This window comes from Anabrus simplex, chromosome 3 (assembly GCF_040414725.1).
Source record: "Anabrus simplex isolate iqAnaSimp1 chromosome 3, ASM4041472v1, whole genome shotgun sequence".
NCBI classification, from domain to species: Eukaryota; Metazoa; Arthropoda; class Insecta; order Orthoptera; family Tettigoniidae; genus Anabrus; species Anabrus simplex.
Window position 1 is genome coordinate 8,090,569 of NC_090267.1, and position 23,133 is coordinate 8,113,701.

Below are 23,133 nucleotides of genomic sequence, written 5' to 3' on the forward strand. Positions count from 1 at the left end.
CTAATCAATTTTATTGTCACATGTAGGACCGGTTTCGACCTCTCAAGAGGTCATCCTCAGCTACACTAGAATTGCATTTACATATTATGCCTCATATTGAGAGCTAATGACATACTCTAGAATTCAACGATTTTAAAGTGGTTATACCCATGTTGAGAATTCAATATTATACAATTACAAAATTAATTGCTCTTATTAGACTCAATGTACATATGTAAGAAACTAATATGAGTTCGTCTTTTCTTTAATGTGATGAGTATGTCAGAGTATTTTTAACATAGGTATTTGCCTAGTCAGTTTAATTGATCTCCAATCTTTTGAATATTTAGTCCTGTATGAAATGAACTTAATTGAACAATTGTAAAATAATCAGTATTATATTTGTTTTAACAATAATTTACACTAAGTGTGGAGATATACATGTTGATAATTCAATAAAACAAATGACTAGTCAAAATAAAACATTAGTAAATATAGTTTAACGTGCTTGACTGCACTGTTGATTGTCTAATGCGGCAGGTAATATTGGTTCTTACGTTGTACAGTTCGGGTTATATTAGAATAATACTTAAACACATTAAAACAATAAAAGTCACAATAAAAATTAGTGGACATGGTTTAACTTAATTGCACTGTTGACTGTCTAAAGCGGCAGATAATGGTAGTTCTTGCGTTGTTGCAGTGCATATTATGTTAGGATTATGTGAAATAGCTCATAAGCAAAACTCTTAAACACATTAAAACATTAAAATCACTGTAATGTGCGTTGGATGTAAACTTCAGATGACAGTCCAGATTAATAAGAGACAGACACTTTCTTATGTTGTTTGCAAGTTTTAAGCTTAAATTATTATAATCATTACCAATATGTATTGAATATTACTCAACCACTTTCTAATTTAGTATTTGTAACTTTTGGATAATCTATTTGTTTGGCGTTGATTAATGTTCTAGAAATTGTTCACTTTTTGAATCCAAGGTCGTTAATGGTGGCTCTTTCCTTTCTTATGATGGTGAATATCTGCAAGTCAAAATGATTGAATCAGAAATTCTGACTGAAATAAAAGTTGAATACTAGTGTGAGTTCTATGAAATTTACTTACTGCTGTGGGGGTGGTTGAGATGTTTGCTGTTTGGCTGTCTGTCGCGTATTGTACCTTGTACTTCTGATAATGTTGTCGGCTGTTGTGGAGGGGTGTGTGGGGGAAGCCTTGTTGTGTGTATGAGCGGGGCCGGCGTGTCCGCTGTCTGCGCTATGGCTTGCGTATGACGCTGGTTAACTAATTTGATGTAATCATTCTTTACAATTGGGATAATTTTATTAAATAAAATGTTGGTTTCCTCAGTTAGTTCATTGATATTATAATTGGGATTTGTATATTGATCAAATGTTATCTATAACTTCTCGTATATATTAAGCAAAGGGCCTTTCGGATTTGTATTTAATATTTTCAAATCATTATCTATATCCGTAAAATTATGTTTGTAATCGTGCATGTGCTGTCCTATTGCAGAGAAATGATTATGCTTAATAGCGTTGTCATGTTCATTATACCTTATCGCAAAATTTCTTCCAGTACGCCCTATGCAACTTGTTAGGCAGTTGTTACATCTGATTTGATATACTCCTAATTGAAAATATTTGTTGTTATTATTGACTGATTTGGTATTATGTATAATATGCTGCTGTTATGTGTAGTTCTGAGAGCTGTTTTGAGATTATGCTTCTTAAAGACATGAGATAGAGAATATATACACGTGTTATTAAAAGTGAAAGTTGCATAATCTTTTCTAGGTTTATCTGGTTTCGGCAGTGTAGTTTTGGGATGGGATTCGATCTTACAAATAATGGAATTTATCATCTCTTTTTTATAACCATTTTTTTCTGGCTATTTCATGAATTAATTATAACTCTTCGTTTAGGTCTGTTTTTGATAACGGTAAATTAAAGGCTCTGTAAATCAGATTTGATCAAATGTTATGTATAACTCCTCATATATATTAAGCAAAGGGCCTTTCGGATTTGTATTTAATATTTTCAAATCATTATATCCGTAAAATTATGTTTGTTATCGTGCATGTGCTGTCCTATTGCAGAGAAATGATTATGCTTAACAGCGTTGACATTGAGATATATAGGTATGGAATATTTTGAAAATATATAAATATTTCAGATTATCATATCTAAGCTCCTAAATCAATAAAACATAGCCTTGCTGATCAATACAGGAAGTTTCACTGTATTATGATGTCATTAACAGGAAGCATAAGGCGTGATTTGAACCAGTGTTCTAAAACATCCATTGATATACATGGTGATGCATATCTTATTAGGGTACTTGTAAATACGAAGTACATTAGAGTCCTGGTAATCCAAACAACACTAATCCAAGTGAACTGTATCTGTGATGGAGGGAAAACAGTATTGAATTACTCTTGCAATATAGAGGAAGTATTTTATCAGAGCATCATACTTAATATGTAGTTTTATAATGCACTTTTTAACTAAATTTTCCTCTTAATTATGTAACTTTCACTTGTATATTAAAAGAGTAACTTTCACATAACTTGAAAAATCAGTAAACTTCTCTTGCATAAGGAATTAAATCAATTAGATGCTGCTATATTGCATTAACATCGCATAATCATCTCAGCAGATAGCAGTGTGTTGTTCTACATAGTGTAATTCCGATACAATAACATTTGCAACATCTGAATTTGACACGAGATCTTTTAACTTCAATGTTGCCATCAGGTTTTTCCTGGACCATGGAGACAATATCTTTGTCGCTGAGGTTTTGATGACCTGTTGTTAAGTGGTATCCAATCTTGAAAACTTGCAACTACAAATCCTGGGATTTCATGAACAGGATATCATCATTGTTTGTTGTTTGAATAGATGGAGTTTTTTCAAACACATGACTTTCTCACAGCTTCTTGACATTATTTTATTAGTAAATGTTTATTACAATTCTCCCAGGTCTCAGCTACCCAGCGATAATAAAGTTTATGGTTTCTTTTTAAAGTTTATAAGATGGAACTGAGTAGCCAAGATTCAAAACTAATCATATAACAGTTTACTAATTTTAAAAGAGAGTTGGAAAACTGTTCCAAGGTGTAGTCAAGGTTCAGGGGTCAAACATTTAGTGTAGTTTGATTCTTTGTCATGCCAAGTACTGTCAACTTAATTAAAGCTGCAGAAGTAGGTTACATTTGCAAATGAAGTATGTAATAGTATATATTAGTTGAAACAGCAGTATGAACTGATTGAGCTTAATGTTTATTGTATACTGGTTTTGTATTATAAATCACAATCTTGATAATAGTTGTCATTGTTGTAAATAACAAAGTTCTTGAAGAATATGGGAGCACAGCCATTGAACAAGTCATAAATTAAAACTAACATCAGTGAATGTCTGTTACAGAGAAATCTCACACTGTTCTTACCACTAGTAGCCACATTCTTCATATTTTTGACATCCTGAAGAAACTGGTTTAGCCCTGATGTCATGAATGCTACATGTTCTCTAATGACAACAGGGACTTTGCCCTTGAAACAGTTTGCTTCTACAATTTTTAAGTGCCAGTGGAAAATTGGGCAGCTCTATTTTGCCTCTTACAGCTGTTTTGAATTGTGTGGTTTGACAACTTGCCCATAATGTTCAACAATGCTCATACATTCCATGGGTCAGTAATGACTTTTCCTTTTCTACGTGCCAAAACAGAAAGAATGTCCTGGCTCAGGAAAAAATAAACTCGACATATTTAATTGTGCTTTACCTAAAGAAATTTACTATACACATCTTTCAGTAATGATAAGTGTTGAATCCGTATATCAGCCTCACCACTGCTATTTGCGTCCTCAATTACTAAATGTGTCCTCAATTACTAAATGTGTCCTCAATTACTAACTTGTGTCCTTTCGTGTGCTCACTAGTGTCCTCACCACTTCTCACTTATGTCCTTATTGGTGCTCATTAGTGTCCTCACCACTGCTCACTTGTGTCCTCACCACTGCTCACTTGTGTCCTCACCACTTCTCACTAGTGTCCTCACCAGTGCTCACTTGTGTCTTCACCACTTCTCACTTGTGTCCTCACCACTGCTCACTCATCTGCTCACTTCTGTCCTCATCACTGCTCACTGATGTCCTCACCACTGCTCACTCATCTGCTCACTAGTGTCCTCACCACTGCTCTCTTGTGTCCTCACCACTACTCTCTTGTGTCCTCACCACTGCTCTCTTGTGTCCTCACCACTTCTCACTAGTGTCCTCACCACTGCTCTCTTGTGTCCTCACCACTGCTCTCTTGTGTCCTCACCACTTCTCACTAGTGTCCTCACCACTGCTCTCTTGTGTCCTCACCACTTCTCACTAGTGTCCTCACCACTGCTCTCTTGTGTCCTCACCACTGCTCACTAGTGTCCTCACCACTGCTCTCTTGTGTCCTCACCACTGCTCACTAGTGTCCTCACCACTTCTCACTTGTGTCCTCACCACTGCTCTCTTGTGTCCTCACCACTACTCTCTTGTGTCCTCACCACTGCTCACTTGTGTCCTCACCACTGCTCTCTTGTGTCCTCACCACTGCTCTCTTGTGTCCTCACCACTGCTCTCTTGTGTCCTCACCACTGCTCACTAGTGTCCTCACCACTGCTCTCTTGTGTCCTCACCACTGCTCACTAGTGTCCTCACCACTTCTCACTTGTGTCCTCACCACTGCTCTCTTGTGTCCTCACCACTACTCTCTTGTGTCCTCACCACTGCTCACTTGTGTCCTCACCACTGCTCTCTTGTGTCCTCACCACTGCTCTCTTGTGTCCTCACCACTGCTCTCTTGTGTCCTCACCACTGCTCTCTTGTGTCCTCACCACTGCTCTCTCGTGTCCTCACCACTGCTCTCTTGTGTCCTCACCACTTCTCACTAGTGTCCTCACCACTGCTCTCTTGTGTCCTCACCACTACTCTCTTGTGTCCTCACCACTGCTCACTAGTGTCCTCACCACTACTCTCTTGTGTCCTCACCACTGCTCTCTTGTGTCCTCACCACTGCTCACTAGTGTCCTCACCACTGCTCTCTTGTGTCCTCACCACTGCTCTCTTGTGTCCTCACCACTGCTCTCTTGTGTCCTCACCACTGCTCTCTTGTGTCCTCACCACTGCTCTCTTGTGTCCTCACCACTGCTCTCTTGTGTCCTCACCACTGCTCACTAGTGTCCTCACCACTGCTCTCTTGTGTCCTCACCACTGCTCACTTGTGTCCTCACCACTGCTCTCTTGTGTCCTCACCACTGCTCACTTGTGTCCTCACCACTGCTCACTAGTGTCCTCACCACTGCTCTCTTGTGTCCTCACCACTGCTCTCTTGTGTCCTCACCACTGCTCTCTTGTGTCCTAACCACTGCTCACTAGTGTCCTCACCACTGCTCTCTTGTGTCCTCACCACTGCTCACTAGTGTCCTCACCACTGCTCTCTTGTGTCCTCACCACTGCTCTCTTGTGTCCTCACCACTGCTCTCTTGTGTCCTCACCACTGCTCACTTGTGTCCTCACCACTGCTCTCTTGTGTCCTCACCACTGCTCACTAGTGTCCTCACCACTGCTCACTAGTGTCCTCACCACTACTCTCTTGTGTCCTCACCACTGCTCACTAGTGTCCTCACCACTGCTCTCTTGTGTCCTCACCACTACTCACTTGTGTCCTCACCACTGCTCTCTTGTGTCCTCACCACTGCTCACTAGTGTCCTCACCACTGCTCACTTGTGTCCTCACCACTGCTCTCTTGTGTCCTCACCACTGCTCTCTTGTGTCCTCACCACTGCTCACTAGTGTCCTCACCACTACTCTCTTGTGTCCTCACCACTGCTCACTTGTGTCCTCACCACTGCTCTCTTGTGTCCTCACCACTGCTCTCTTGTGTCCTCACCACTTCTCACTAGTGTCCTCACCACTGCTCTCTTGTGTCCTCACCACTACTCTCTTGTGTCCTCACCACTGCTCACTAGTGTCCTCACCACTGCTCACTTGTGTCCTCACCACTGCTCTCTTGTGTCCTCACCACTTCTCACTAGTGTCCTCACCACTGCTCTCTTGTGTCCTCACCACTACTCTCTTGTGTCCTCACCACTGCTCACTAGTGTCCTCACCACTACTCTCTTGTGTCCTCACCACTGCTCTCTTGTGTCCTCACCACTGCTCTCTTGTGTCCTCACCACTGCTCACTAGTGTCCTCACCACTACTCTCTTGTGTCCTCACCACTGCTGACATGTGTCCTCACCACTGCTCACTTGTGTCCTCACCACTGCTCACTAGTGTCCTCACCACTGCTCTCTTGTGTCCTCACCACTGCTCTCTTGTGTCCTCACCACTGCTCTCTTGTGTCCTCACCACTTCTCACTAGTGTCCTCACCACTGCTCTCTTGTGTCCTCACCACTACTCTCTTGTGTCCTCACCACTGCTCACTAGTGTCCTCACCACTACTCTCTTGTGTCCTCACCACTGCTCTCTTGTGTCCTCACCACTGCTCTCTTGTGTCCTCACCACTGCTCACTAGTGTCCTCACCACTGCTCTCTTGTGTCCTCACCACTGCTCACTAGTGTCCTCACCACTGCTCACTAGTGTCCTCACCACTGCTCACTAGTGTCCTCACCACTGCTCTCTTGTGTCCTCACCACTACTCTCTTGTGTCCTCACCACTGCTCACTAGTGTCCTCACCACTACTCTCTTGTGTCCTCACCACTGCTCTCTTGTGTCCTCACCACTGCTCTCTTGTGTCCTCACCACTGCTCTCTTGTGTCCTCACCACTGCTCACTAGTGTCCTCACCACTGCTCACTAGTGTCCTCACCACTGCTCACTAGTGTCCTCACCACTGCTCTCTTGTGTCCTCACCACTGCTCTCTTGTGTCCTCACCACTGTTGACTTGTGTCCTCACCACTACTCTCTTGTGTCCTCACCACTGCTCACTAGTGTCCTCACCACTACTCTCTTGTGTCCTCACCACTGCTCTCTTGTGTCCTCACCACTGCTCTCTTGTGTCCTCACCACTGCTCACTAGTGTCCTCACCACTGCTCTCTTGTGTCCTCACCACTGCTCTCTTGTGTCCTCACCACTACTCTCTTGTGTCCTCACCACTGCTCACTAGTGTCCTCACCACTACTCTCTTGTGTCCTCACCACTGCTCACTAGTGTCCTCACCACTACTCTCTTGTGTCCTCACCACTGCTCACTAGTGTCCTCACCACTGCTCTCTTGTGTCCTCACCACTACTCTCTTGTGTCCTCACCACTGCTCACTTGTGTCCTCACCACTGCTCTCTTGTGTCCTCACCACTGCTCTCTTGTGTCCTCACCACTGCTCTCTTGTGTCCTCACCACTGCTCTCTTGTGTCCTCACCACTGCTCACTTGTGTCCTCACCACTGCTCTCTTGTGTCCTCACCACTGCTCTCTTGTGTCCTCACCACTGCTCTCTTGTGTCCTCACCACTGCTGACATGTGTCCTCACCACTGCTCTCTTGTGTCCTCACCACTGCTCTCTTGTGTCCTCACCACTGCTCACTTGTGTCCTCACCACTGCTCACTCGTGTCCTCACCACTGCTCTCTTGTGTCCTCACCACTTCTCACTCATGTCCTCACCACTGCTCACTCGTGTCCTCACCAGTGCTCACTCATGTCCTCACCACTGCTGACATGTGTCCTCACCACTGCTCACTTGTGTCCTCACCACTGCTCACTCATGTCCTCACCACTTCTCACTCATGTCCTCACCACTGCTCTCTTGTGTCCTCACCACTGCTCACTTGTGTCCTCACCACTGCTGACATGTGTCCTCACCACTGCTCACTTGTGTCCTCACCACTGCTCACTTGTGTCCTCACCACTTCTCACTCATGTCCTCACCACTGCTCACTCGTGTCCTCACCAGTGCTCACTCATGTCCTCACCACTTCTCACTTGTGTCCTCACCACTGCTCTCTTGTGTCCTCACCACTGCTCACTCGTGTCCTCACCAGTGCTCACTCATGTCCTCACCACTTCTCACTTGTGTCCTCACCACTGCTCTCTTGTGTCCTCACCACTGCTCACTTGTGTCCTCACCACTGCTCACTAGTGTCCTCACATACTGCTCACTTGTGTCCTCACCACTTCTCACTTGTGTCCTCACCACTGCTCACTTGTGTCCTCACATACTGCTCACTTGTGTCCTCACCACTGCTCACTTGTGTCCTCACCACTTCTCACTTGTGTCCTCACCACTGCTCACTTGTGTCCTCACCACTTCTCACTTGTGTCCTCACATACTGCTCACTTGTGTCCTCACATACTGCTCACTTGTGTCCTCACCACTTCTCACTTGTGTCCTCACCACTGCTCACTTGTGTCCTCACCACTGCTCACTTGTGTCCTCACATACTGCTCACTCATATCGTCACCACTGCTCACTCATCTGCTCACTAGTGTCCACACCACTGCTCTCTTGTGTCCTCACCACTGCTCACTCATGTCCTCACCACTGCTCACTCATCTGCTCACTAGTGTCCTCACCACTGCTCTCTTGTGTCCTCACCACTGCTCTCTTGTGTCCTCACCACTGCTCTATTGTGTCCTCACCACTGCTCTCTTGTGTCCTCACCACTGCTCACTAGTGTCCACACCACTGCTCTCTTGTGTCCTCACCACTGCTCACTCATGTCCTCACCACTGCTCACTCATCTGCTCACTAGTGTCCTCACCACTGCTCTCTTGTGTCCTCACCACTGCTCACTTGTGTCCTCACCACTACTCTCTTGTGTCCTCACCACTGCTCTCTTGTGTCCTCACCACTGCTCTCTTGTGTCCTCACCACTGCTCTCTTGTGTCCTCACCACTGCTCACTAGTGTCCACACCACTGCTCTCTTGTGTCCTCACCACTGCTCACTCATGTCCTCACCACTGCTCACTCATCTGCTCACTAGTGTCCTCACCACTGCTCTCTTGTGTCCTCACCACTGCTCACTAGTGTCCTCACCACTGCTCACTTGTGTCCTCACCACTGCTCTCTTGTGTCCTCACCACTACTCTCTTGTGTCCTCACCACTGCTGACATGTGTCCTCACCACTGCTCACTAGTGTCCTCACCACTGCTCTCTTGTGTCCTCACCACTGCTCACTTGTGTCCTCACCACTGCTCTCTTGTGTCCTCACCACTTCTCACTTGTGTCCTCACCACTTCTCACTAGTGTCCTCACCACTGCTCTCTTGTGTCCTCACCACTACTCTCTTGTGTCCTCACCACTGCTCACTAGTGTCCTCACCACTGCTCTCTTGTGTCCTCACCACTACTCTCTTGTGTCCTCACCACTTCTCACTAGTGTCCTCACCACTGCTCACTAGTGTCCTCACCACTGCTCTCTTGTGTCCTCACCACTGCTCTCTTGTGTCCTCACCACTGCTCGCTTGTGTCCTCACCACTGCTCTCTTGTGTCCTCACCACTTCTCACTAGTGTCCTCACCACTGCTCTCTTGTGTCCTCACCACTGCTCTCTTGTGTCCTCACCACTGCTCACTTGTGTCCTCACCACTGCTCTCTTGTGTCCTCACCACTGCTCTCTTGTGTCCTCACCACTTCTCACTAGTGTCCTCACCACTGCTCTCTTGTGTCCTCACCACTACTCTCTTGTGTCCTCACCACTGCTCACTAGTGTCCTCACCACTGCTCTCTTGTGTCCTCACCACTGCTCTCTTGTGTCCTCACCACTGCTCTCTTGTGTCCTCACCACTTCTCACTAGTGTCCTCACCACTGCTCTCTTGTGTCCTCACCACTGCTCACTAGTGTCCTCACCACTACTCTCTTGTGTCCTCACCACTGCTCACTAGTGTCCTCACCACTACTCTCTTGTGTCCTCACCACTGCTCTCTTGTGTCCTCACCACTGCTCTCTTGTGTCCTCACCACTTCTCACTAGTGTCCTCACCACTTCTCACTAGTGTCCTCACCACTGCTCTCTTGTGTCCTCACCACTACTCTCTTGTGTCCTCACCACTGCTCACTAGTGTCCTCACCACTACTCTCTTGTGTCCTCACCACTGCTCACTAGTGTCCTCACCACTGCTCTCTTGTGTCCTCACCACTGCTCTCTTGTGTCCTCACCACTGCTCACTAGTGTCCTCACCACTGCTCTCTTGTGTCCTCACCACTGCTCTCTTGTGTCCTCACCACTACTCTCTTGTGTCCTCACCACTGCTCTCTTGTGTCCTCACCACTGCTCTCTTGTGTCCTCACCACTGCTCTCTTGTGTCCTCACCACTTCTCACTAGTGTCCTCACCACTGCTCTCTTGTGTCCTCACCACTGCTCACTAGTGTCCTCACCACTACTCTCTTGTGTCCTCACCACTGCTCACTAGTGTCCTCACCACTGCTCTCTTGTGTCCTCACCACTGCTCTCTTGTGTCCTCACCACTGCTCTCTTGTGTCCTCACCACTTCTCACTAGTGTCCTCACCACTGCTCTCTTGTGTCCTCACCACTGCTCTCTTGTGTCCTCACCACTGCTCACTTGTGTCCTCACCACTGCTCACTAGTGTCCTCACCACTTCTCACTAGTGTCCTCACCACTGCTCTCTTGTGTCCTCACCACTGCTCACTAGTGTCCTCACCACTGCTCTCTTGTGTCCTCACCACTGCTCTCTTGTGTCCTCACCACTGCTCACTAGTGTCCTCACCACTTCTCACTAGTGTCCTCACCACTGCTCTCTTGTGTCCTCACCACTGCTCACTAGTGTCCTCACCACTGCTCTCTTGTGTCCTCACCACTGCTCTCTTGTGTCCTCACCACTGCTCACTAGTGTCCACACCACTGCTCTCTTGTGTCCTCACCACTGCTCACTCATGTCCTCACCACTGCTCACTCATCTGCTCACTAGTGTCCTCACCACTGCTCTCTTGTGTCCTCACCACTGCTCACTAGTGTCCTCACCACTGCTCACTTGTGTCCTCACCACTGCTCTCTTGTGTCCTCACCACTGCTCACTAGTGTCCTCACCACTGCTCTCTTGTGTCCTCACCACTTCTCACTAGTGTCCTCACCACTGCTCTCTTGTGTCCTCACCACTACTCTCTTGTGTCCTCACCACTGCTCTCTTGTGTCCTCACCACTGCTCTCTTGTGTCCTCACCACTACTCTCTTGTGTCCTCACCACTGTTCACTTGTGTCCTCACCACTGCTCACTTGTGTCCTCACCACTGCTGACATGTGTCCTCACCACTGCTCACTTGTGTCCTCACCACTGCTCACTTGTGTCCTCACCACTTCTCACTCATGTCCTCACCACTGCTCACTCGTGTCCTCACCAGTGCTCACTCATGTCCTCACCACTTCTCACTTGTGTCCTCACCACTGCTCTCTTGTGTCCTCACCACTGCTCACTCGTGTCCTCACCACTGCTCACTTGTGTCCTCACCACTGCTCTCTTGTGTCCTCACCACTGCTCACTCATGTCCTCACCACTGCTCACTTGTGTCCTCACCACTGCTCACTCATGTCCTCACCACTGCTCACTCATCTGCTCACTAGTGTCCTCACCACTGCTCTCTTGTGTCCTCACCACTGCTCACTTGTGTCCTCACCACTGCTCTCTTGTGTCCTCACCACTGCTCACTCATGTCCTCACCACTGCTCACTCATCTGCTCACTAGTGTCCACACCACTGCTCTCTTGTGTCCTCACCACTGCTCACTCATGTCCTCACCACTGCTCACTCATCTGCTCACTAGTGTCCACACCACTGCTCTCTTGTGTCCTCACCACTGCTCACTCATGTCCTCACCACTGCTCACTCATCTGCTCACTAGTGTCCTCACCACTGCTCTCTTGTGTCCACACCACTGCTCTCTTGTGTCCTCACCACTGCTCACTCATGTCCTCACCACTTCTCACTTGTGTCCTCACCACTGCTCACTTGTGTCCTCACCACTGCTCACTCATCTGCTCACTAGTGTCCTCACCACTGCTCTCTTGTGTCCTCACCACTGCTCACTCATCTGCTCACTTGTGTCCTCACCACTGCTCACTTGTGTCCTCACCACTGCTCTCTTGTGTCCTCACCACTACTCTCTTGTGTCCTCACCACTGCTCACTAGTGTCCTCACCACTGCTCTCTTGTGTCCTCACCACTGCTCACTTGTGTCCTCACCACTGCTCACTCATCTGCTCACTAGTGTCCTCACCACTGCTCTCTTGTGTCCTCACCACTGCTCACTAGTGTCCTCACCACTGCTCACTAGTGTCCTCACCTCTGCTCACTAGTGTCCTCACCACTGCTCACTTGTGTCCTCACCACTGCTCACTTGTGTCCTCACCACTACTCTCTTGTGTCCTCACCACTACTCTCTTGTGTCCTCACCACTGCTCACTTGTGTCCTCACCACTGCTCACTTGTGTCCTCACCACTACTCTCTTGTGTCCTCACCACTACTCTCTTGTGTCCTCACCACTGCTCACTTGTGTCCTCACCACTGCTCTCTTGTGTCCTCACCACTACTCTCTTGTGTCCTCACCACTGCTCTCTTGTGTCCTCACCACTACTCTCTTGTGTCCTCACCACTGCTCACTTGTGTCCTCACCACTGCTCACTCATGTCCTCACCACTGCTCACTCATGTCCTCAGCACTGCTCACTTGTGTCCTCACCACTGCTCACTAGTGTCCTCACCTCTGCTCACTAGTGTCCTCACCACTGCTCACTCATGTCCTCACCACTGCTCACTAGTGTCCTCAGCACTGCTCACTTGTGTCCTCACCACTGCTCTCTTGTGTCCTCACCACTGCTCACTTGTGTCCTCACCACTGCTCACTAGTGTCCTCAGCACTGCTCACTCATGTCCTCACCACTGCTCACTAGTGTCCTCAGCACTGCTCACTTGTGTCCTCACCACTGCTCTCTTGTGTCCTCACCACTGCTCACTTGTGTCCTCAGCACTGCTCACTTGTGTCCTCACCACTGCTCACTTGTGTCCTCACCACTGCTGACATGTGTCCTCACATACTGCTCACTTGTGTCCTCACCACTGCTCACTTGTGTCCTCACCACTGCTCACTAGTGTCCTCACCACTGCTCACTCATGTCCTCACCACTGCTCACTAGTGTCCTCAGCACTGCTCACTTGTGTCCTCACCACTGCTCACTTGTGTCCTCACCACTGCTCACTCGTGTCCTCACCAGTGCTCACTCATGTCCTCACCACTGCTCACTAGTGTCCTCACCACTGCTCACTAGTGTCCTCACCACTGCTCACTTGTGTCCTCACCACTGCTGACATGTGTCCTCACATACTGCTCACTTGTGTCCTCACCACTGCTCACTTGTGTCCTCACCACTGCTCACTCGTGTCCTCACCAGTGCTCACTTGTGTCCTCACCACTGCTCACTCGTGTCCTCACCAGTGCTCACTTGTGTCCTCACCACTGCTCACTAGTGTCCTCAGCACTGCTCACTTGTGTCCTCACCACTGCTCACTAGTGTCCTCAGCACTGCTCACTTGTGTCCTCACCACTGCTCACTTGTGTCCTCACCACTGCTCACTAGTGTCCTCACCACTGCTCACTTGTGTCCTCACCACTGCTCACTTGTGTCCTCACCACTGCTCTCTTGTGTCCTCACCACTGCTCTCTTGTGTCCTCACCACTGCTCACTAGTGTCCTCACCACTGCTCACTAGTGTCCTCAGCACTGCTCACTTGTGTCCTCACCACTGCTCACTCATGTCCTCACCACTGCTCACTTGTGTCCTCACCACTGCTCACTTGTGTCCTCACCACTGCTCACTCGTGTCCTCACCACTGCTCACTAGTGTCCTCACATACTGCTCACTTGTGTCCTCACATACTGCTCACTCATGTCCTCACCACTTCTCACTTGTGTCCTCACCACTGCTCACTTGTGTCCTCACCACTGCTCACTAGTGTCCTCACCACTGCTCACTTGTGTCCTCACCACTTCTCACTTGTGTCCTCACCACTTCTCACTTGTGTCCTCACCACTGCTGACATGTGTCCTCACCACTGCTCACTTGTGTCCTCACCACTGCTCACTAGTGTCCTCACATACTGCTCACTTGTGTCCTCACCACTTCTCACTTGTGTCCTCACCACTGCTCACTTGTGTCCTCACATACTGCTCACTCATGTCCTCACCACTTCTCACTTGTGTCCTCACATACTGCTCACTTGTGTCCTCACCACTGCTCACTTGTGTCCTCACCACTTCTCACTTGTGTCCTCACCACTGCTCACTTGTGTCCTCACCACTTCTCACTTGTGTCCTCACATACTGCTCACTTGTGTCCTCACATACTGCTCACTTGTGTCCTCACCACTTCTCACTTGTGTCCTCACCACTGCTCACTTGTGTCCTCACCACTGCTCACTTGTGTCCTCACATACTGCTCACTTGTGTCCTCACCACTGCTCTCTTGTGTCCTCACCACTTCTCACTAGTGTCCTCACCACTGCTCTCTTGTGTCCTCACCACTGCTCTCTTGTGTCCTCACCACTGCTCACTAGTGTCCTCACCACTACTCTCTTGTGTCCTCACCACTGCTCACTAGTGTCCTCACCACTACTCTCTTGTGTCCTCACCACTGCTCTCTTGTGTCCTCACCACTGCTCTCTTGTGTCCTCACCACTTCTCACTAGTGTCCTCACCACTTCTCACTAGTGTCCTCACCACTGCTCTCTTGTGTCCTCACCACTACTCTCTTGTGTCCTCACCACTGCTCACTAGTGTCCTCACCACTACTCTCTTGTGTCCTCACCACTGCTCACTAGTGTCCTCACCACTGCTCTCTTGTGTCCTCACCACTGCTCTCTTGTGTCCTCACCACTGCTCACTAGTGTCCTCACCACTGCTCTCTTGTGTCCTCACCACTGCTCTCTTGTGTCCTCACCACTACTCTCTTGTGTCCTCACCACTGCTCTCTTGTGTCCTCACCACTGCTCTCTTGTGTCCTCACCACTGCTCTCTTGTGTCCTCACCACTTCTCACTAGTGTCCTCACCACTGCTCTCTTGTGTCCTCACCACTGCTCACTAGTGTCCTCACCACTACTCTCTTGTGTCCTCACCACTGCTCACTAGTGTCCTCACCACTGCTCTCTTGTGTCCTCACCACTGCTCTCTTGTGTCCTCACCACTGCTCTCTTGTGTCCTCACCACTTCTCACTAGTGTCCTCACCACTGCTCTCTTGTGTCCTCACCACTGCTCTCTTGTGTCCTCACCACTGCTCACTTGTGTCCTCACCACTGCTCACTAGTGTCCTCACCACTTCTCACTAGTGTCCTCACCACTGCTCTCTTGTGTCCTCACCACTGCTCACTAGTGTCCTCACCACTGCTCTCTTGTGTCCTCACCACTGCTCTCTTGTGTCCTCACCACTGCTCACTAGTGTCCTCACCACTTCTCACTAGTGTCCTCACCACTGCTCTCTTGTGTCCTCACCACTGCTCACTAGTGTCCTCACCACTGCTCTCTTGTGTCCTCACCACTGCTCACTAGTGTCCTCACCACTGCTCTCTTGTGTCCTCACCACTTCTCACTAGTGTCCTCACCACTGCTCTCTTGTGTCCTCACCACTACTCTCTTGTGTCCTCACCACTGCTCTCTTGTGTCCTCACCACTGCTCTCTTGTGTCCTCACCACTACTCTCTTGTGTCCTCACCACTGTTCACTTGTGTCCTCACCACTGCTCACTTGTGTCCTCACCACTGCTGACATGTGTCCTCACCACTGCTCACTTGTGTCCTCACCACTGCTCACTTGTGTCCTCACCACTTCTCACTCATGTCCTCACCACTGCTCACTCGTGTCCTCACCAGTGCTCACTCATGTCCTCACCACTTCTCACTTGTGTCCTCACCACTGCTCTCTTGTGTCCTCACCACTGCTCACTCGTGTCCTCACCACTGCTCACTTGTGTCCTCACCACTGCTCTCTTGTGTCCTCACCACTGCTCACTCATGTCCTCACCACTGCTCACTTGTGTCCTCACCACTGCTCACTCATGTCCTCACCACTGCTCACTCATCTGCTCACTAGTGTCCTCACCACTGCTCTCTTGTGTCCTCACCACTGCTCACTTGTGTCCTCACCACTGCTCTCTTGTGTCCTCACCACTGCTCTCTTGTGTCCTCACCACTGCTCACTCATGTCCTCACCACTGCTCACTCATCTGCTCACTAGTGTCCACACCACTGCTCTCTTGTGTCCTCACCACTGCTCACTCATGTCCTCACCACTGCTCACTCATCTGCTCACTAGTGTCCACACCACTGCTCTCTTGTGTCCTCACCACTGCTCACTCATGTCCTCACCACTGCTCACTCATCTGCTCACTAGTGTCCTCACCACTGCTCTCTTGTGTCCACACCACTGCTCTCTTGTGTCCTCACCACTGCTCACTCATGTCCTCACCACTTCTCACTTGTGTCCTCACCACTGCTCACTTGTGTCCTCACCACTGCTCACTCATCTGCTCACTAGTGTCCTCACCACTGCTCTCTTGTGTCCTCACCACTGCTCACTCATCTGCTCACTTGTGTCCTCACCACTGCTCACTTGTGTCCTCACCACTGCTCTCTTGTGTCCTCACCACTACTCTCTTGTGTCCTCACCACTGCTCACTAGTGTCCTCACCACTGCTCTCTTGTGTCCTCACCACTGCTCACTTGTGTCCTCACCACTGCTCACTCATCTGCTCACTAGTGTCCTCACCACTGCTCTCTTGTGTCCTCACCACTGCTCACTAGTGTCCTCACCACTGCTCACTTGTGTCCTCACCACTGCTCACTAGTGTCCTCACCACTGCTCACTAGTGTCCTCACCTCTGCTCACTAGTGTCCTCACCACTGCTCACTTGTGTCCTCACCACTACTCTCTTGTGTCCTCACCACTGCTCACTAGTGTCCTCACCACTGCTCACTTGTGTCCTCACCACTGCTCACTAGTGTCCTCACCACTGCTCACTAGTGTCCTCACCTCTGCTCACTAGTGTCCTCACCACTGCTCACTTGTGTCCTCACCACTGCTCACTTGTGTCCTCACCACTACTCTCTTGTGTCCTCACCACTACTCTCTTGTGTCCTCACCACTGCTCACTTGTGTCCTCACCACTGCTCACTTGTGTCCTCACCACTACTCTCTTGTGTCCTCACCACTACTCTCTTGTGTCCTCACCACTGCTCACTTGTGTCCTCACCACTGCTCTCTTGTGTCCTCACCACTACTCTCTTGTGTCCTCACCACTGCTCTCTTGTGTCCTCACCACTACTCTCTTGTGTCCTCACCACTGCTCACTTGTGTCCTCACCACTGCTCACTCATGTCCTCACCACTGCTCACTCATGTCCTCAGCACTGCTCACTTGTGTCCTCACCACTGCTCACTACTGTCCTCACCTCTGCTCACTAGTGTCCTCACCACTGCTCACTCATGTCCTCACCACTGCTCACTAGTGTCCTCAGCACTGCTCACTTGTGTCCTCACCACTGCTCTCTTGTATCCTCACCACTGCTCACTTGTGTCCTCACCACTGCTCACTTGTGTCCTCACCACTGCTCACTCATGTCCTCACCACTGCTCACTCATGTCCTCACCACTGCTCACTAGTGTCCTCAGCACTGCTCACTTGTGTCCTCAGCACTGCTCACTTGTGTCCTCACCACTGCTCTCTTGTGTCCTCACCACTGCTCACTTGTGTCCTCACCACTGCTCTCTTGTGTCCTCACCACTGCTCACTTGTGTCCTCACCACTGCTCACTAGTGTCCTCACCACTGCTCACTCATGTCCTCACCACTGCTCACTAGTGTCCTCAGCACTGCTCACTTGTGTCCTCACCACTGCTCACTTGTGTCCTCACCACTGCTCACTCGTGTCCTCACCAGTGCTCACTAATGTCCTCACCACTGCTCACTAGTGTCCTCACCACTGCTCACTAGTGTCCTCACCACTGCTCACTTGTGTCCTCACCACTGCTCACTCGTGTCCTCACCAGTGCTCACTCGTGTCCTCACCACTGCTCACTTGTGTCCTCACCAGTGCTCACTAGTGTCCTCACCACTGCTCACTCGTGTCCTCACCAGTGCTCACTCGTGTCCTCACCACTGCTCACTTGTGTCCTCACCACTGCTCACTAGTGTCCTCAGCACTGCTCACTTGTGTCCTCACCACTGCTCACTTGTGTCCTCACCACTGCTCACTAGTGTCCTCACCACTGCTCACTTGTGTCCTCACCACTGCTCACTTGTGTCCTCACCACTGCGCACTAGTGTCCTCACCACTGCTCACTTGTGTCCTCACCACTGCTCACTCGTGTCCTCACCACTGCTCACTAGTGTCCTCACATACTGCTCACTTGTGTCCTCACATACTGCTCACTCATGTCCTCACCACTTCTCACTTGTGTCCTCACCACTGCTCACTTGTGTCCTCACCACTGCTCACTAGTGTCCTCACCACTGCTCACTAGTGTCCTCACCACTGCTCACTTGTGTCCTCACCACTGCTCACTTGTGTCCTCACCACTTCTCACTTGTGTCCTCACCACTTCTCACTTGTGTCCTCACCACTGCTGACATGTGTCCTCACCACTGCTCACTAGTGTCCTCAGCACTGCTCACTCATGTCCTCACCACTGCTCACTTGTGTCCTCACCACTGCTCACTTGTGTCCTCACCACTGCTCACTCATGTCCTCACCACTGCTCACTTGTGTCCTCACCACTGTTCACTAGTGTCCTCACTACTGCTCACTTGTGTCCTCACCACTGCTCTCTTGTGTCCTCACCACTGTTCACTAGTGTCCTCACCACTGCTCACTAGTGTCCTCACCACTGCTCACTAGTGTCCTCACCACTGTTCACTAGTGTCCTCACCACTGCTCACTAGTGTCCTCACCACTGCTCACTATTGTCCTCACCACTACTCTCTTGTGTCCTCACCACTGCTCACTAGTGTCCTCACCACTGTTCACTAGTGTCCTCACCACTGCTGACATGTGTCCTCACCACTGTTCACTAGTGTCCTCACCACTGTTCACTAGTGTCCTCACCACTGTTCACTTGTGTCCTCACATACTGCTCACTTGTGTCCTCACCACTGCTGACATGTGTCCTCACCACTGTTCACTTGTGTCCTCACCACTGCTCACTTGTGTCCTCACCACTGTTCACTAGTGTCCTCACCACTGTTCACTAGTGTCCTCACCACTGTTCACTTGTGTCCTCACATACTGCTCACTTGTGTCCTCACCACTGCTGACATGTGTCCTCACCACTGCTCACTTGTGTCCTCACCACTGCTCACTAGTGTCCTCACCACTGTTCACTAGTGTCCTCACCACTGTTCACTAGTGTCCTCACCACTGCTCTCTTGTGTCCTCACCACTACTCTCTTGTGTCCTCACCACTGCTCACTTGTGTCCTCACCACTGCTCTCTTGTGTCCTCACCACTGCTCTCTTGTGTCCTCACCACTGCTCTCTTGTGTCCTCACCACTGCTCTCTTGTGTCCTCACCACTGCTCTCTTGTGTCCTCACCACTGCTCACTTGTGTCCTCACCACTGCTCTCTTGTGTCCTCACCACTGCTCTCTTGTGTCCTCACCACTACTCTCTTGTGTCCTCACCACTGTTCACTTGTGTCCTCACCACTGCTCTCTTGTGTCCTCACCACTGCTCTCTTGTGTCCTCACCACTGCTCACTTGTGTCCTCACCACTGCTCTCTTGTGTCCTCACCACTGCTCACTTGTGTCCTCACCACTGCTCTCTTGTGTCCTCACCACTGCTCACTTGTGTCCTCACCACTGCTCTCTTGTGTCCTCACCACTGCTGACATGTGTCCTCACCACTGCTCTCTTGTGTCCTCACCACTGCTCTCTTGTGTCCTCACCACTGCTCACTTGTGTCCTCACCACTGCTCACTCGTGTCCTCACCACTGCTCTCTTGTGTCCTCACCACTGCTCACTTGTGTCCTCACCACTTCTCACTTGTGTCCTCACCACTGCTCACTTGTGTCCTCACCACTGCTCACTCGTGTCCTCACCACTGCTCTCTTGTGTCCTCACCACTTCTCACTTGTGTCCTCACCACTGCTCACTTGTGTCCTCACCACTGCTCACTCGTGTCCTCACCACTGCTCTCTTGTGTCCTCACCACTGCTCTCTTGTGTCCTCACCACTGCTCACTTGTGTCCTCACCACTGCTCACTTGTGTCCTCACCACTTCTCACTCGTGTCCTCACCACTTCTCACTCATGTCCTCACCACTGCTCACTCGTGTCCTCACCAGTGCTCACTCATGTCCTCACCACTTCTCACTTGTGTCCTCACCACTTTTCTCTTGTGTCCTCACCAGTGCTCACTCATGTCCTCACCACTGCTGACATGTGTCCTCACCACTGCTCACTTGTGTCCTCACCACTGCTCACTCGTGTCCTCACCACTGCTCTCTTGTGTCCTCACCACTGCTCACTTGTGTCCTCACCACTTCTCACTTGTGTCCTCACCACTGCTCACTTGTGTCCTCACCACTGCTCACTCGTGTCCTCACCACTTTTCTCTTGTGTCCTCACCAGTGCTCACTCATGTCCTCACCACTGCTGACATGTGTCCTCACCACTGCTCACTTGTGTCCTCACCACTGCTCACTCATGTCCTCACCACTTCTCACTCATGTCCTCACCACTGCTCTCTTGTGTCCTCACCACTGCTCACTTGTGTCCTCACCACTGCTGACATGTGTCCTCACCACTGCTCACTTGTGTCCTCACCACTGCTCACTTGTGTCCTCACCACTTCTCACTCATGTCCTCACCACTGCTCACTCGTGTCCTCACCAGTGCTCACTCATGTCCTCACCACTTCTCACTTGTGTCCTCACCACTGTTCACTTGTGTCCTCACCACTGCTCTCTTGTGTCCTCACCACTGCTCACTACTGTCCTCACCACTGCTCACTTGTGTCCTCACCACTGCTCACTCATGTCCTCACCACTTCTCACTCATGTCCTCACCACTGCTCTCTTGTGTCCTCACCACTGCTCACTTGTGTCCTCACCACTGCTGACATGTGTCCTCACCACTGCTCACTCATGTCCTCACCACTTCTCACTTGTGTCCTCACCACTTCTCACTCGTGTCCTCACCACTGCTCACTCGTGTCCTCACCACTGCTCTCTTGTGTCCTCACCACTGTTCACTTGTGTCCTCACCAGTGCTCACTCATGTCCTCACCACTTCTCACTTGTGTCCTCACCACTTCTCACTCGTGTCCTCACCACTGCTCACTCGTGTCCTCACCACTGCTCTCTTGTGTCCTCACCACTTCTCACTCGTGTCCTCACCAGTGCTCACTCATATCCTCACCACTGCTCACTTGTGTCCTCACCAGTGCTCACTCATCTGCTCACTAGTGTCCACACCACTGCTCTCTTGTGTCCTCACCACTGCTCACTAGTGTCCTCACCACTGCTCTCTTGTGTCCTCACCACTGCTCTCTTGTGTCCTCACCACTACTCTCTTGTGTCCTCACCACTGCTCTCTTGTGTCCTCACCACTGCTCTCTTGTGTCCTCACCACTGCTCTCTTGTGTCCTCACCACTTCTCACTAGTGTCCTCACCACTGCTCTCTTGTGTCCTCACCACTGCTCACTAGTGTCCTCACCACTACTCTCTTGTGTCCTCACCACTGCTCACTAGTGTCCTCACCACTGCTCTCTTGTGTCCTCACCACTGCTCTCTTGTGTCCTCACCACTGCTCTCTTGTGTCCTCACCACTTCTCACTAGTGTCCTCACCACTGCTCTCTTGGGTCCTCACCACTGCTCACTTGTGTCCTCACCACTGCTCACTAGTGTCCTCACCACTTCTCACTAGTGTCCTCACCACTGCTCTCTTGTGTCCTCACCACTGCTCACTAGTGTCCTCACCACTGCTCTCTTGTGTCCTCACCACTGCTCTCTTGTGTCCTCACCACTGCTCACTAGTGTCCTCACCACTTCTCACTAGTGTCCTCACCACTGCTCTCTTGTGTCCTCACCACTGCTCACTAGTGTCCTCACCACTGCTCTCTTGTGTCCTCACCACTGCTCACTAGTGTCCTCACCACTGCTCTCTTGTGTCCTCACCACTTCTCACTAGTGTCCTCACCACTGCTCTCTTGTGTCCTCACCACTACTCTCTTGTGTCCTCACCACTGCTCTCTTGTGTCCTCACCACTGCTCTCTTGTGTCCTCACCACTACTCTCTTGTGTCCTCACCACTGTTCACTTGTGTCCTCACCACTGCTCACTTGTGTCCTCACCACTGCTGACATGTGTCCTCACCACTGCTCACTTGTGTCCTCACCACTGCTCACTTGTGTCCTCACCACTTCTCACTCATGTCCTCACCACTGCTCACTCGTGTCCTCACCAGTGCTCACTCATGTCCTCACCACTTCTCACTTGTGTCCTCACCACTGCTCTCTTGTGTCCTCACCACTGCTCACTCGTGTCCTCACCACTGCTCACTTGTGTCCTCACCACTGCTCTCTTGTGTCCTCACCACTGCTCACTCATGTCCTCACCACTGCTCACTTGTGTCCTCACCACTGCTCACTCATGTCCTCACCACTGCTCACTCATCTGCTCACTAGTGTCCTCACCACTGCTCTCTTGTGTCCTCACCACTGCTCACTTGTTTCCTCACCACTGCTCTCTTGTGTCCTCACCACTGCTCACTCATGTCCTCACCACTGCTCACTCATCTGCTCACTAGTGTCCACACCACTGCTCTCTTGTGTCCTCACCACTGCTCACTCATGTCCTCACCACTGCTCACTCATCTGCTCACTAGTGTCCACACCACTGCTCTCTTGTGTCCTCACCACTGCTCACTCATGTCCTCACCACTGCTCACTCATCTGCTCACTAGTGTCCTCACCACTGCTCTCTTGTGTCCACACCACTGCTCTCTTGTGTCCTCACCACTGCTCACTCATGTCCTCACCACTTCTCACTTGTGTCCTCACCACTGCTCACTTGTGTCCTCACCACTGCTCACTCATCTGCTCACTAGTGTCCTCACCACTGCTCTCTTGTGTCCTCACCACTGCTCACTC

The 23,133-nt window shown here is 50.0% G+C and overlaps 1 protein-coding gene across 1 annotated transcript in view; it reads left to right on the plus strand.

The window, feature by feature from the left end:
* Positions 1-23,133, plus strand: part of LOC136865920 (uncharacterized) — a 106,427-nt gene that overhangs the window by 10,103 nt on the left and 73,191 nt on the right. The window lies entirely within an intron of this gene.